The sequence below is a fragment of the Hemitrygon akajei genome, chromosome 13, assembly GCF_048418815.1.
Source record: "Hemitrygon akajei chromosome 13, sHemAka1.3, whole genome shotgun sequence".
Taxonomy (NCBI): Eukaryota; Metazoa; Chordata; class Chondrichthyes; order Myliobatiformes; family Dasyatidae; genus Hemitrygon; species Hemitrygon akajei.
The window spans coordinates 6,142,036-6,155,306 of NC_133136.1; the positions used below are offsets into that span (position 1 = coordinate 6,142,036).

The following is a 13,271-nucleotide window of genomic DNA, read 5'->3' on the forward strand; positions in this document are numbered from 1 at the left end:
GATGCTGGACATGACACAGGCCCTGGACGGGACAAGGATTCCAGACCTGGGCTAGGACTTGACTAGGATAGCAGAACCAGGACATGGAACTGGGAACTAGGACCCTGGGCTTGGACTCCAAGCCAGAGACTGGACAAGGACCCAGAACCTGGGTCTTGATTCGGGCTCGGACTCCAGAACTAGGCGAGGACATGACGTGGCAACAGGATGAGGAGAGGCAACAGGACTGGACGTGAGACTCCTGGACAGGACAAGGGAACCCCAGCACAAGATGAGGGAACCCCAGCACTGGATGAGGAAAATAAAGATGAGAACACAAAGCTGTGGCTTGGACAGGACAAGGTTCTTGGAAGTGGCTAGGACTGGACGAGACCCCAAAGCCTTTACTTGGTCGATAAAAGAGAGGAGAACACAGAGCCTTGGTCAAGGAAGAGACAGCAACATGGAACACAGAGCCAGGATCCCTCCTTGGGTACAGGACATAGGGCCGGGACTCATTACACAGAACAGAGCCGGGTCCTCTCCTTGGGTATAGGACATAGCGCCGGGACTCATTACACAGAATGTAGAATACAACAAGGTGGTTCCCAACACTAGGTAGCAGCAAACAACCGGACCTACCTAGCAAAGGTGAGGACACAAAGTTGGTTCCCAACACTAGGTAGCAGCAAACAGCCAGACTTACCTAGCGAAGGCATGGACACAGACAGTTCCCAACACTAGATAACAGCAGACGGCCGGACCTTCCTAGCAAAGGTGAGGACACAAAGACAGTTCCCAACACTAGGTAGCGGCAGACAGCCGGACCTACCTAGTGAAGGCGAGGACACAGAGACAGTTCAAAACAACGAAAGACAGTTCCTTATCTTGCTCTGGTGGTTGAACTTGACAGCGGTGAAGGCGAGGCAATGCCTCCGGGAGGAAGGTGAAGGGAAGGGATACAGACAGGGGGTTTGGGCAGGAACAATCCAGCAGCCAGAGGCTGAATCCTGAAGCTATTTATGAAGCCAGCCCAAACGAGAATCAGTTGCCTCAACAGAAACTGGGGAAAACCGGAAAACCTGGAATAAGGAGCATGGACCAGACCGTGAACTGGAATGCGGATTTCATGGACCGGACCATGACAGGAGGAGGTTAACAAGAATGATTCCGAGAATGAAAGTGTTCACATATGAGTGTTTGATGGCTCTAGGCCTGTACTCGCTGAAGTTTAGAAGAATGAGGGAAGATCTTATTGAAACCTATCAAATATTGAAAGTCCTAGGGAGTGGATGTGGAGAGGATGTTTCCTATAGTGGAGGAGTCTAAGGCCACAGGGTACAGACTCAAAATAGAGGGACATTCCTTTTGAACAGAGATGAAGAAGACTTTCTTTAGCCAGAGGGTGGTGAATGTGTGCAATTTATTGCCGCAATCGGCTATGGAGGCCAATTCATTTGGCAAATTTAAAGCAGAGGTTGTTAGTTTTCGATGAGTAAGGATGACAAAGGCAGAAGAATGAAGTTGAGATGGATAATATATCAGCCATGATGGAATGGCAGAGCAGATTCAATGGCTGAATGGCCAAATTCTGCTCCCATGTCTTATGGTCTTATATCTCTAATCCAGGCAGCATCCTGGTAAATCACCTCTGCACTCTCCAAAAGGAATGGTTATAAAACACCACACTTTTATTTTGGTTAAAAAAGTCAAGTCAATGAGGAGTAACGTCGCTCAGCCATATGTTCCCTTTGACCCTCACTAATTCCTATCAATCCCACATAGAAAGCATCAAGACTTGGTACAGCAACTGCTCTGACCACAACCAAAGAAACTTCAGGGAGATGTGGACACAGCTTAACACATCACAGAAACCATTTTCCCCTCAATGGACTCTGTCTATACTTCTCACTGCCTCAATAAAGCTGCCAGCACCCCACCCACCCCGGATATTCTCTGTTCTCCCCCAGGCAGAAATCACGTCCCACCAGGCTCGAGAACAGCTTCTATCCCACTGTTATAAGACTATTTAACAGCACCTACAGGAAAAATGTAAATAAGGTTGAAATAGAACAGAGGTAATCCACTAGGATGTTGCCGAGTCTGAAGGACCTGAGTTATGAGGAAAGATTGAATAGGTTAGGACTTTATTCCTTGGAACATAGGAGATTTGATAGAGGTATACAAACTTATGAGGGGTATAGATAGGGTAAATACAAGCAGGCTTTTCCCACTGAGGTTGAGGGTTAAGGGTGAAAGGTGTAAAGTTTAAGGGAAACATGAGGGGAAACTTCTTCACCCAGAGGTTTGTGAGAGCGTAGAATGACCTGCCAGTGCAAACGATGCATGCAAGCTCATTTTCAATGTTTAAGAGAAATTTGGATAGGTACGTGGATGGTAGGGGTATGGAGGGCTATGGTCCCGGTGCAGGCATTTAAATGTTTTGGCATGTAATAAATGAGCCAAAGATACTGTTTTTGTGCCGTACTTTTCTCTGACTTTAATATGATGATCTCTTGAACTCGTAATCCACCTCATTGTAACCTTACACCTATTGTCTACCTGCACTGCACTTTTTCTGTAGCTGTTACACTTCATTCTGCATTCTCTTTTTGTTTTACAATATTCTTCCTCAATGGGCTGTGAAAACAAATAGATCTGTATTAATAATATTCAAGTCAAGTTCTTGCATACAGATAATATTAAACCAATTTACTAAAGCACACAAAATGCTGGAGGAACTCAGCAGGTCAGGCAGCATCTACGGAAATGAATAAACAGTCGACATTCAGGGCGAGACCTTTCCTCAGTACTGGAAAGAAAGGGAAAAAATATAAGATGGTCGGGGTGGGGGTGGAGAGGAATGGAGGAAGGGCAAGCTGGCAGGTGATAGGTGAGACCAAGTGATGAGGGAGTTATGTGGCTGGGAGTCGTGGGGGGGTGATGAATTGAAAAGCTGGGAGGTGATCAGTGGAAGAGGTACAGGAAAGAAAGGGCTGGAGATGAAGGAATCTGATGGGTGAAAGGGAAGGAGGAAGGTCACCAGAGAGAGGTGATAGGTAGGTGAGGGGAAGAGAAGAGGTAAGAAAGGAGTTAGTCTTCGCCCTTCCTTTCCAGTCCTGATGAAGGGTCTGGGCTCGAAACATCGATCGATTGTTTATTCTTTTCCATAGATGCTGCCTGACCTGAGTTACTCCAGCATTTTGTGTGAGTTGCTCTGGATTTTCAGCATTTAGGAATCTTTTGTGTTTACAGATTTACCTAGATGTATTGAAGTTCTTTCACACCATTCAGCACTTGACTACGAGAACTTAGACCTTATGCGACTATTTGTTGATATCAGCCATGTGAAACAGGATTTGCTCCTGGTCACTGTTGCCACAGTAGGTCCCTCCCCGTTGATAAATCTGTCCTGAGTGTACTTGTCTGATGCGAGTGGACAAGACTTGAAAAGACCTCAGAGCAAACAACAGCACAATCTGGTACACTTACATGGAACACTGCCACAAGAAAGGAGCTTACATCATCAGGAACCCCCAGCTTTCAGGCCATGCTCTCTTATAAAGAAGCCTCAGGTCCCACACCACCAGGTTCAGGAATAGTTATTACCCCTCAATCATCAGGTTCCTGAACCAGCCTGGATAACTTCACTCAGCTCAATACTGAACTGATTCCAAAATTAACTCACAGTCAAGGACTCTGCAACTCATGTTCTGAATATTATTTATTACTAATGTTATAAGAATCACCCCTTATAACAATGATCAGAGAGGCACAGAGAAATCTGTATTTACCTACAAGTACCTCTATTGTTTAAACTAACAAGTACGTGAATTCATACGCTAAGTATTCCTGACTCCCCTGAAGAGGCGAAGAATAGCAAAGGTATTAGCCGGACAAAGGAGTCTACACTGGCTAGGCGTTCCCCGTAGTCCCGATTCACTCGCCATGTGTTTCATGCAGGGTTACTCATGCTTGTATCTGCGATGGGTATTCTTTGAAGTTACCACTACCAGCACACACAAAGCGTCCACTTTTATATCTATTTCTTATCAATTCAAGTATCGCATTCCAGTGTCATTGGCCACAGGTCTTGTGCCCGACCTTTAACACCTTGTTATTGGCTCTGCTCCAAACCAGCATCCATTTATTGCCCTCTTCCCATCAAGTGACAGTCGATAATTTATGGCTCTTTGTTCTCAATCGGCAATAAGCTTGATTCATGCAGAACAGATATTGACTCCAACAATCAAAAACCTTCATGCTATATCAAACCAAGGAACATCTCAGAAGTAACTTCTTATTTGGAACTGATCTCCAGTCCAGCAGATTTCCTGGAGCATCATTGTGTCGTCCTTAAAACGTTGATCAAGCCCAGCACTTCAAGCTCACAAAATGGAGAACAGAGTGTCTTCAAAAATGGCAGCCTTCATCCCCAAGCACATGACAAAAACAAAGACAATTAGTCTGTTCGCTTCCACTGTCTTTGATTTATTTGAATTCACTGATTTGTAGACTGTCATTCTTTCTGGCCAACACTTATTTATCTGTAATTATTATTTTGTTTTTCTTTTTTGCACATTTTGTTGTCTTTTGCACAGCAGTTGTCTATCTCTGTTGTGTAGTTTTTCATTGGTTCTATTGTGTTTCTTTGTATTTATTGTGAATTCCTGCAAGACTTTAGATAGTGACATAGATGTAGTTTGATATAAATTTACTCTGACCAGCAGGCTTGCTCACCACGGCATCTGACTAACAACTGAATGTCGTTCTTTCCCTGACTTCATCGCATCATCATCCCTGAGGCCTGACGTAGCCATTCTGTCAGAAACCTCGAGGAAGGTAGTGACTGTGCCTTGGGAAGACCAGATTGAGGAGGTATCCGAGCATAAGAATGGCAAAAACTAGGAGCTGGTAGAGCAGTGCCAGCAACAGGGTTGGCGGGCACAATGCAGGCCTACAGAGGTGAAGTGCAGAGGTTTTGCTGGCTGCTTGCTCTGCAGAATCTACTCCCTCCTTGGCATTACAGGAGGGAAAAGAACCACCAGGACCATCACAGAGGCTGCTGTCCAAGCCTCCAAATGGCAATGGATCAAGAGGTGTGACCCTGGACCAGTGCTGCTTTGACACAGGCCAGGACCTGATCAACCCTGGCTGGGTTGTGTGGGCAAGACTGTCTGATCTTGAAAGATCAGAAATATGGACGACCCCAGGTTACCTCACTGATTATGTGTCCCAGTGCATCCTAGGATATCTCTCAGCATCATGAACTTTGAACTTTAAAAACATAGAATCATGCAGCAAATAGGCTGTTTGTTAATATCTCCTGAAATAGAATTCACCTCAAAAAAGATGTTGGCCGAATGAGATAGGAACCCACCCCACTGCCACTGCATCCATATCAGTCACTCCTCACTAAGCCCCTCGGCAACTTTCATCCCCATTCACTGCCACGTTATGCTTACACTCCACATCTCATACCTACAATGACGCAGTCGCTGTTCTGTGTTTCATATGCTTCAATAATACCTAGAAGAGTTCCTCTTGCCAAGAATCAATTTGACATTTGATTATTTCCTGTCAGAGTCACCTTATGTTCAGATACTCCTGCACCTAATGTCACTTTATGTACATACAATCAGTCTGTGTACATTGGCTAATTTTATGTATATACGGACACAGTCAAAGTTACTTGTTCAATGTCGTTTATAAAATTACTTTTATATTTATATTTATTGTGTGTGTTTAATTGTGTTCTTTATATTCTGTGTTTTTTATGCTGCATCGGATCCAGAGTAACAATCGTTTTGCTCTCCTTTATGCTCATGTATTGAAGAATGGCAATAAACTATCTTCAATCTTGAACCATGAATCTATAAACACAAGAGATTCTGCAGATGCTGGAAATCCAGAGTAACACACAAAATGCTGAAGGAACTCAGCGGGTTAGGCAGTGTGCATCAGAGGGGAACAAATCTCCACAGATGCTGTTTGATTTGCTGAGTTGCATTTTGTGTGTTACTCTGGATTTCCAGCACCTGCAGAATCACTTGTGTTCATGCTGTACTGTTCTTTGTTCTATGTTCATCTCGGTCGAGAGGCTGGATTCGTACTGTTGTCACCTCTAGTTTATTTTAAAGGGGTTTCCCCCAACAATGTAGAAATGGGATATTAAAGGTGTTTACTTATTGTTGAGATAACATCCTGTTTCCCTATGGCAGCACACTGTGGTCCAAGACGTTATGGTGATCTGAATCAGAATCAGGTTTAATATCACTAACATGTCGTGAAATTTGTTGTTTTGCAGAGCAGAACATTTCAATACATAATGATAAAAATGATAAATTACCACATGATACACATAATAAATTAAATAAGTTGTGCAAAAAGAGAACAAAAGATAGTGTGATGGTGTTTATGGGTTCACTGTCCATTCAGATATCTGATGTCAGAGGGAATGAAGCTGTTCCTTGACATGTTGAGTGTGTATCTTCAGACTCCTGTACCTCCTCCTTGATGGTGGCAATGAGTCAAGGGCATGTCCCGGGTGATGGGGTCCTTAATCATGGATGCCACCTTTTTGAGGCATCATCTTTTGAGGATATTCTGGATGCCATGGAGGCCACTGGCTGACTTTACAACTTTCTGCAGCTTTTTCAATTGCAATGTTTGTTTATACTCTCTCTGTATCCAGATGCATATCAGGTGTTTGTAGCCTCTCTATTAGATGCAAAAAAAATTCTTCACCCTCTCCCACTCTTTATGACACACTCACACTCTCTACCTTTGTCTGTCTATCTCTCTCCTCTCCCTTTCCCACTCCCTTTTTCTCTCCTTTCTCTCCTTCTTGCTCTCTCCTTCCCTCTCTCACCTCCTCTCTCTCTCTCTCTCCTCTGCCTCTCCCTCCTTCTTTCCCCCTCACACACCTCTGTCTCCCCACTCTCCCTACTCCCTTCCTTTCTCTCATTCTCTCTCTTTCCCTCTCCCCCTACTTCCCCCCCCCGTGTCCGTTCTTTCCTTGACTCTTTTTTCCTGTCTCTCCTTCTCCTTTTCACTCTCTCCTCCTCTCTCCCTCCCTCGCTCTCTCTTCCTCTCCCTCACTCTCTTTCCCTGTCCCTCCCTCACTCCCTCTCCTCTGCCTCTTCTTTTCTCTCTCCCTCTATCCCACCCTCTCCAATGTCTTTTTCTCTCCTTCCCTCTCCCACTCTCCCCTCTCTCTCTATCTCCCTCTCCTCACCCCTCTTTCTGTCACTCTCTCTTCTCTCCCTTCTCCTTTTCTGTCTCTCCTTCCCCCCTCGCTCCATCTCTCTCTCCCTCTCCTCTCTCGCTTTCCTCTCTCTCTCTCTCCCTCTCCTCTCTCGCTTTCCTCTCTCTTTGTCCCTCTCCCTCTCCTTCCCTCCTTGCCCCTCTCTCTCCCTCTCCTTTCTTTCCCTTTCCTCTCTCTCCATCTGCTTTTCCTATCCCCCTCACTCTCTCCCTCGCTCTCCCTCTCCTTCCCTCCCTACCCTATCTCTCTCTCCCTCACCTTCTCTCTCTCTCCATCTCCCTCTCTCTCTCCTTCCTTAGCACCCTATCCTCTGCCTCCCTTCTTCTCTTCTCCCTCTGTCTATCTCTACCTCTCTCTATCTTTCCTCCCCTCCCTCTTTCCGTCTCTCACTTTTCCTCTCTCTCGCCCTTCCTCTTTCCCTCTATTTTTCTCCCTCTCGCTCTCCTCTCCCTCCCTCTCTCGCTGCCAAACTACCCAGGACCATCGTTTGCAGAACATCAGGTGGGCACGGTGTGATTGACAGCTCGGTGACGTCAGTGCCCTAAGCGCGGCTCTCCCTCCCTCCCTCCCTCTGCTTTTCTCTCTCTCCCTCCCTCTGCTTTTCTGTCGCTGTCCCCCGCGGAACAGGACCGGATCGGTCAGACACCGGCTGTACTGAATCACTCGGCAAATTACCCGATTCCACCGCCGCCGTTCCCTCAGTGGTAAGTCTTATTTCTCAGCGCACGGCGAAGGAGTCGGTGACAGCCGTTTTTCCCACAGCGCTTTCAGTTGGCAGTGCATGGATTTATTGAAGAAAAACCGAGAAATGCAGGGAAATGGCCAGCGAAGAAAGGATGTGGGGATGTGAAAACCATCTCTGACTCTCAGAATAGATGCATATTTGCGAAGTATCTGGTCTTTGTCTCCCCTTAATGAGTGAACGTGTGTCTGTGTGAATGGAAAACGGTTCATCTTAGCGCAAAACACCACAACTGGTCCTGTATAAATAATAGATGAATACAGACACGCAGCGAGTTAACGGAGCTCGCGTCTCTCGAAAAGCTTGAAGGTTTAGTCTCTACGGTAAGTACATCTTATAGCATACATACAGAGGGGGCCAGTAACATCATGAAGGATCCCATCCACCCTGCTCATGGACTGTTTGTCCCACTCCCATCAGGGTAGAGACTGTGTAGCATCCCACGCCAGAGCCACCAGACTCAAAAACCTCCACCCACTATCACACCCCTGCAGCCCCCAAATCTCTCCTGTCAGTTACCTTGTGTACAGACACCCCTGTGCCCAGCGTCACTTTATGGACATACAATCCATCTATGTGTATAAGCTATCTTCTGCATTTATATTTTTGTGTTTTTATTATTATTGTGTTCTTTATCTTATTTTTATTTTGTACTGTAAAGGAGTAATAATTATCTCCTCCTTTACACTCCTGTACTGGAAATTACATTAAACAATCCAGAATCTTAAAATAAACTATTCCCATTTCCTGTCCAATCGCAGAGATTGTAAAACCAAGATTGTGAAGGAGGTATAACTTCAAAAGACATAGGAGCAGAATTGGACCATTCAGCCCAACGAGACTGGTCTGTTATTCCATCACGGATGATTTATTATCCCTCTCAATCCCATTCTCCTGCCTTCTCCCTTTAACCTTTGATGCCCTGACTAATCAAGAACCTATCAACCTCCACTTTAAATATACTCAATGACTTGCTGTCCACAGCCGTCTGTGGCAATGAATTCCACAGATTCACCACTCTCTAACCCTGTGGCCATTTCCCCTCAACAATAAATATTCCACTTTGGATACTGTTGAGAGGGCATCCTATGGGAGGGGCACGGGGGGGGGGTTGCTGCAGCAACTGGGTCTCTGGCATGGGGGCTCAGAAGACAAGAGGTGAAGAGGACTGCAGTAGTGATAGGAGATTCCACAGTCAGAAGAACCGAGTCGAGATTCTGTGGATGCGAAAGAGACACCCTGATGGTATGTTGCCTCCCAGGTGCCAGAGTCAAGGATGTCTTGGTTCGGGTTCATAGCATTCTAAAGGGGGAGGGTGAGCAACCAGAAGTTATGGTACATACTGGCACCAATGACACAGGCAGACAAGGTGAGGAGGTCCTGAAGAGAGATTTTAGGGAGCTAGGTAGAAAGCTGACAAACAGGGTAGTTATCTCTGGATTGCTGCCTGTGCCATGTGCCGGGAGGGTAAGAATAGAATGATCCGGCAGGTGAATGCGTGGTGTGAGTTGCTGGTGCAGGGAGAAGAGGTTCAGACTTATTGATCATTAGGATCTCTTCTGGGGAAGGTATGACCTATACAAAAGGGACAGGTTACCCCTAAACCCGAGGTGGTCCAATATCCTTGCGAGCTGTTTGGGAGAGTTTAAACTAATTTGGTTGGGATTGGGAGCTGGATTGATTGGGGTGAGGATGGGATAGTTAGTTTACAAACAGAGGCAATGTGTAGCGGGACTCCTAGCAAAGAGAGGCTGATGATAGGGCAACATTGCAGTCAACAGGGTAAGTTGCAATGTAAAAGACAAACAAAATTAAAAAGGGGGTATACAGGACTGATGGTGTTATGTTTGAATGCATGCAGTATGCTGAATAAGGTAGATAAACTTGTAGCACAGCTACAGATTAGCATTTATGACATTGTGGGCATCACTGAATCATGGCTAAAAGATGTTGTATCAAAAGGACAGGCATGTAGGCAAAGGGGTTGTTGTGGTTCTGTTGGGTAAAAAATGAAATCAAATCATTAGAAAGAGATGATACAGGGCTGGAAGGCGTAGAACTAAGAAAACGCAAGGGTAAAAAGACCCTGATGGGAGTTGTAAACTGACCTCCGAACAGTAGCAAAGGTGTGGTGTACAAATTACAATAGGAGATAGAAAATGCATGTCAAAAGGGCAATATTACAATAGACTTGGGGGACTTCAGTATGCAGGTAGGTTGGGAAAATCAGGTTGGTGCGGGATCCCAAGAGGGAAATTTCTCGAATGCCTAAAAGATAGCTTTTTAGAGCAACTTGGGTTTGAATCCACTGGAGGAATCAGCGATTCTGGATTGGGTGTTAGGCAGTGAACCAGAATTGATTAGAGAGCTTAAGGTAAAGGGACCCTTAGGGGAGAAAGTGATCATAATATGTTAGAATTCACCCTGCAGTGTGAGAAGTAGAAGTCAGATGTATCAGTATTACAGTAGAGTAAAGGGAATTACATAGACATAAGAGAGGTGCTGGCTAATATTGATTGAAAGAGAACATTATCAGGGCTGACAGCAGAGTAGCAATGGTTGGAGTTCCTGGGAGCAATTCAGAAGCTGCAGGATAGATATATACCAAAAAGGAAGAAGCATTGTAAAGGCAGGATAGTAAAATCGTAGCTGACAGAAGAAGTCGAAGCCAACGTAAAAGCCTAAGAGATGGCATATAGTTGTCAGGAAAGATGTCAGTACATTGTCAGGAAATGTATGGTTATGCACTTTTGTAAAAGAAATAAAAGCATAGACTATCTTTGAAATTAAGAAAAAATACAAAAAAAAAACTGAGACACAAAGAGAGTTGGAAGTCCTTATGTGGGATTCCTTAAAGATTTGTTTACCAGGTTGAGTCTGTGCAAATCCAATATTAGCATTCATTTCAAGAGGACTGCAATATAAAAGAAAGATTGTTATGTTGAGGCTTGATGAGGCCTCACTTGAAGTGTTGTGAACAGTTTTGGGCCCCTTATCTAAGGAAAGATGTGCTGGTATCGGAGCCAGTTCAAAGAACATTAATGAAATGATTCCAGGATTGAAAGGCTTTATCATATGAGGACAGTTTGGTGACTCTGGACTCAGTGGAATTCAGAAGAATGAGGGGGGATCTCATTGAAACACCCAATGTCAAAAGGCCATGATAGAGTGGATGTGGAGAGAATGTTTCCTGTGGTGGGAGTGTCTAACACCTGAGGACACAACCTCAGAATAGAGGGTCATCCATTTAGAACAGAGATGAGGAGGAATTCTTTTGGCCAGGGAGTAGTGAATCTGTGCAATTCATTGCCACAGAAGGCTGTGAAGCCAAGTCATTGGGTTTATTTAAGGCAGAGGTTGATATATTCTTGATTGGTCAGGGCATGAAGGGATACGAGGAGAAGGCAGGTGATTGGGACTGCGAGGAAATGGATCACTGTGATGAAATGGTGGAGCAGACTCGATGGGCCAAGTGGCCTAATTATGCTCCTATATCTTATGGTTTAAAGGTTCAAAGGTCCATTTTGTTTTCAAATTAGACAACTCTGAAGTTCTTCAATTCTCCGGGTAGCCATGAAACCAAAAAAATAAAAGAAAGAAATGCAGCACCATCATCAACCACCAAATCCCACCTCCCTGCAAAAAAAAACACAAACAAAAACGGAACAGGAACATCAACCCCTAAATCCTTCCCCCCGCACAAAATAAAACGACGAAAACTGCTCAGGCATATCAGCCCTCCCCAAGTTCCTCCTCCCACACAAAAAAAATGAACAAAATGTATCAAGCACATCTACACACCCCAAATCCCTCCTCCCACACAAGAAAATTGAACAAAAAGGATCATGCACATTGACCCTCCCAAATCTCCCTACCCACACAAAAAAAAGAGAAGATCGGCTGAAAAAAACACAGAATATGAAAATTTTAAGACTGAAAAAAGAGTCTATGGTCCGAAGTCCAAATCCAAAAGGCAGGAAAACCTGGGCAACGTTCACCAGGCACAGCAGCAGGCTCTGCATTCTCTGGTACAGAGCAACCGATCAAAAGGCAAGCAGCCAGGATCAGCCTCTGCACTCACTTCAATGCTTCAATCTCCCTTATCTCTTTGTGGTGAACTACATATACCTGTCTGGACACGCCCCCTGCTGACTGCTCCTGTGACTCCTCCCACAGACCCCTGTATAAAGGCGATTGAGGTCTGAGCCCGGCCGCTCTGTCTCCAGGATGTAGTATGGTGGTTAACCACTGCTTGTTCCTTCTTCCAGTCAATAAAAGCCGATATCTCGCCTTTACGTCTCAGAGAGAGTTATTGATGGTGCATCACTCTTTAATCAGCAAAAAGGAGCCAAACATCAACTTAACCGCTATGAGGTTCATCCATGCTGCAGAGTGCTGGAACACCCAAACGAGCTCCAAACCTCTGCACTCACCTTGATGTTTCCATTGCCCTCATTGCTTTAATTGGTGAACAATGGCAGCTGTAATCAGCAAAATGGGGTTAAACGTTAGCTCAACACACACAAATTGCTGGAGGAACTCAGCAGGCCGGGCACAGTCCAGCTGAAACGTCGACTGTGCTTTTTTCCATAGATGATGCCAAGTTCCTCCAGCATTTTGTGTGTGTTGCTCAGATTTCCCGAATCTGCATATTTTTTCTTGTTTGTGATTTGATTAAACATCAGCTCACATGCCATCCTGCAGTCTTCTCATCACGAGGTTTGTTCACACTACCTCTGTCTCCTGGAATCCTCTCAGAGAGTGCAGAGCGCTGAAGCACCCAAGCAATCTCCAAACAGCAAAACACAGGATCCAACAGATCTAGAATCATATTCAAGCCAAGACAGAAATGTAAAAGACCTAAAAGAAGTGAAAAAGATGGTGTCAACAACTATCAGTAAGATGCTGACCAAAGGAGTGTTGTACGCCGGCGCCATCTTGAATGGAAGATGTCATGGGCTTAAAGAAATTCCTCCTCATCTCTGTTCTAAATAGATGTCCCTCTAAACTAAGGCTGTGCCCTCTGGTCCTAGAATCCCCCACTATAGCAAACATCCTCTCCACATCCACTCTGTCTAGACCTTTCAATATTAAATGGGTATAGTTCAACATTGTTTTGTAGCTAATTATCTGTAGTGATATTGACACTGCCTTTAATCTGGCGGAACATGTTGGCTGTCTGTTGTATCCTGGAGATCTGTGAGGGAGAGTTTTTAAACAGGGAAAGCTATTGCACTGGGGCAGTTCCACTCCCTCGACTTTGGTACAAGTAGTTGTCACATC

The 13,271-nt window shown here is 44.9% G+C and overlaps 1 protein-coding gene across 1 annotated transcript in view; it reads left to right on the plus strand.

Annotated features, from left to right (window-relative positions):
• The first annotated feature begins 7,837 nt into the window (after positions 1–7,837).
• Positions 7,838–13,271, plus strand: part of mapk4 (mitogen-activated protein kinase 4) — a 99,292-nt gene continuing 93,858 nt past the window's right edge. Inside the window, exon 1 of the mRNA XM_073064083.1 lies at positions 7,838–7,950. The gene's annotated coding sequence lies outside the window, so the exon portion shown is untranslated. The remainder of the gene's footprint in view (positions 7,951–13,271) is intronic.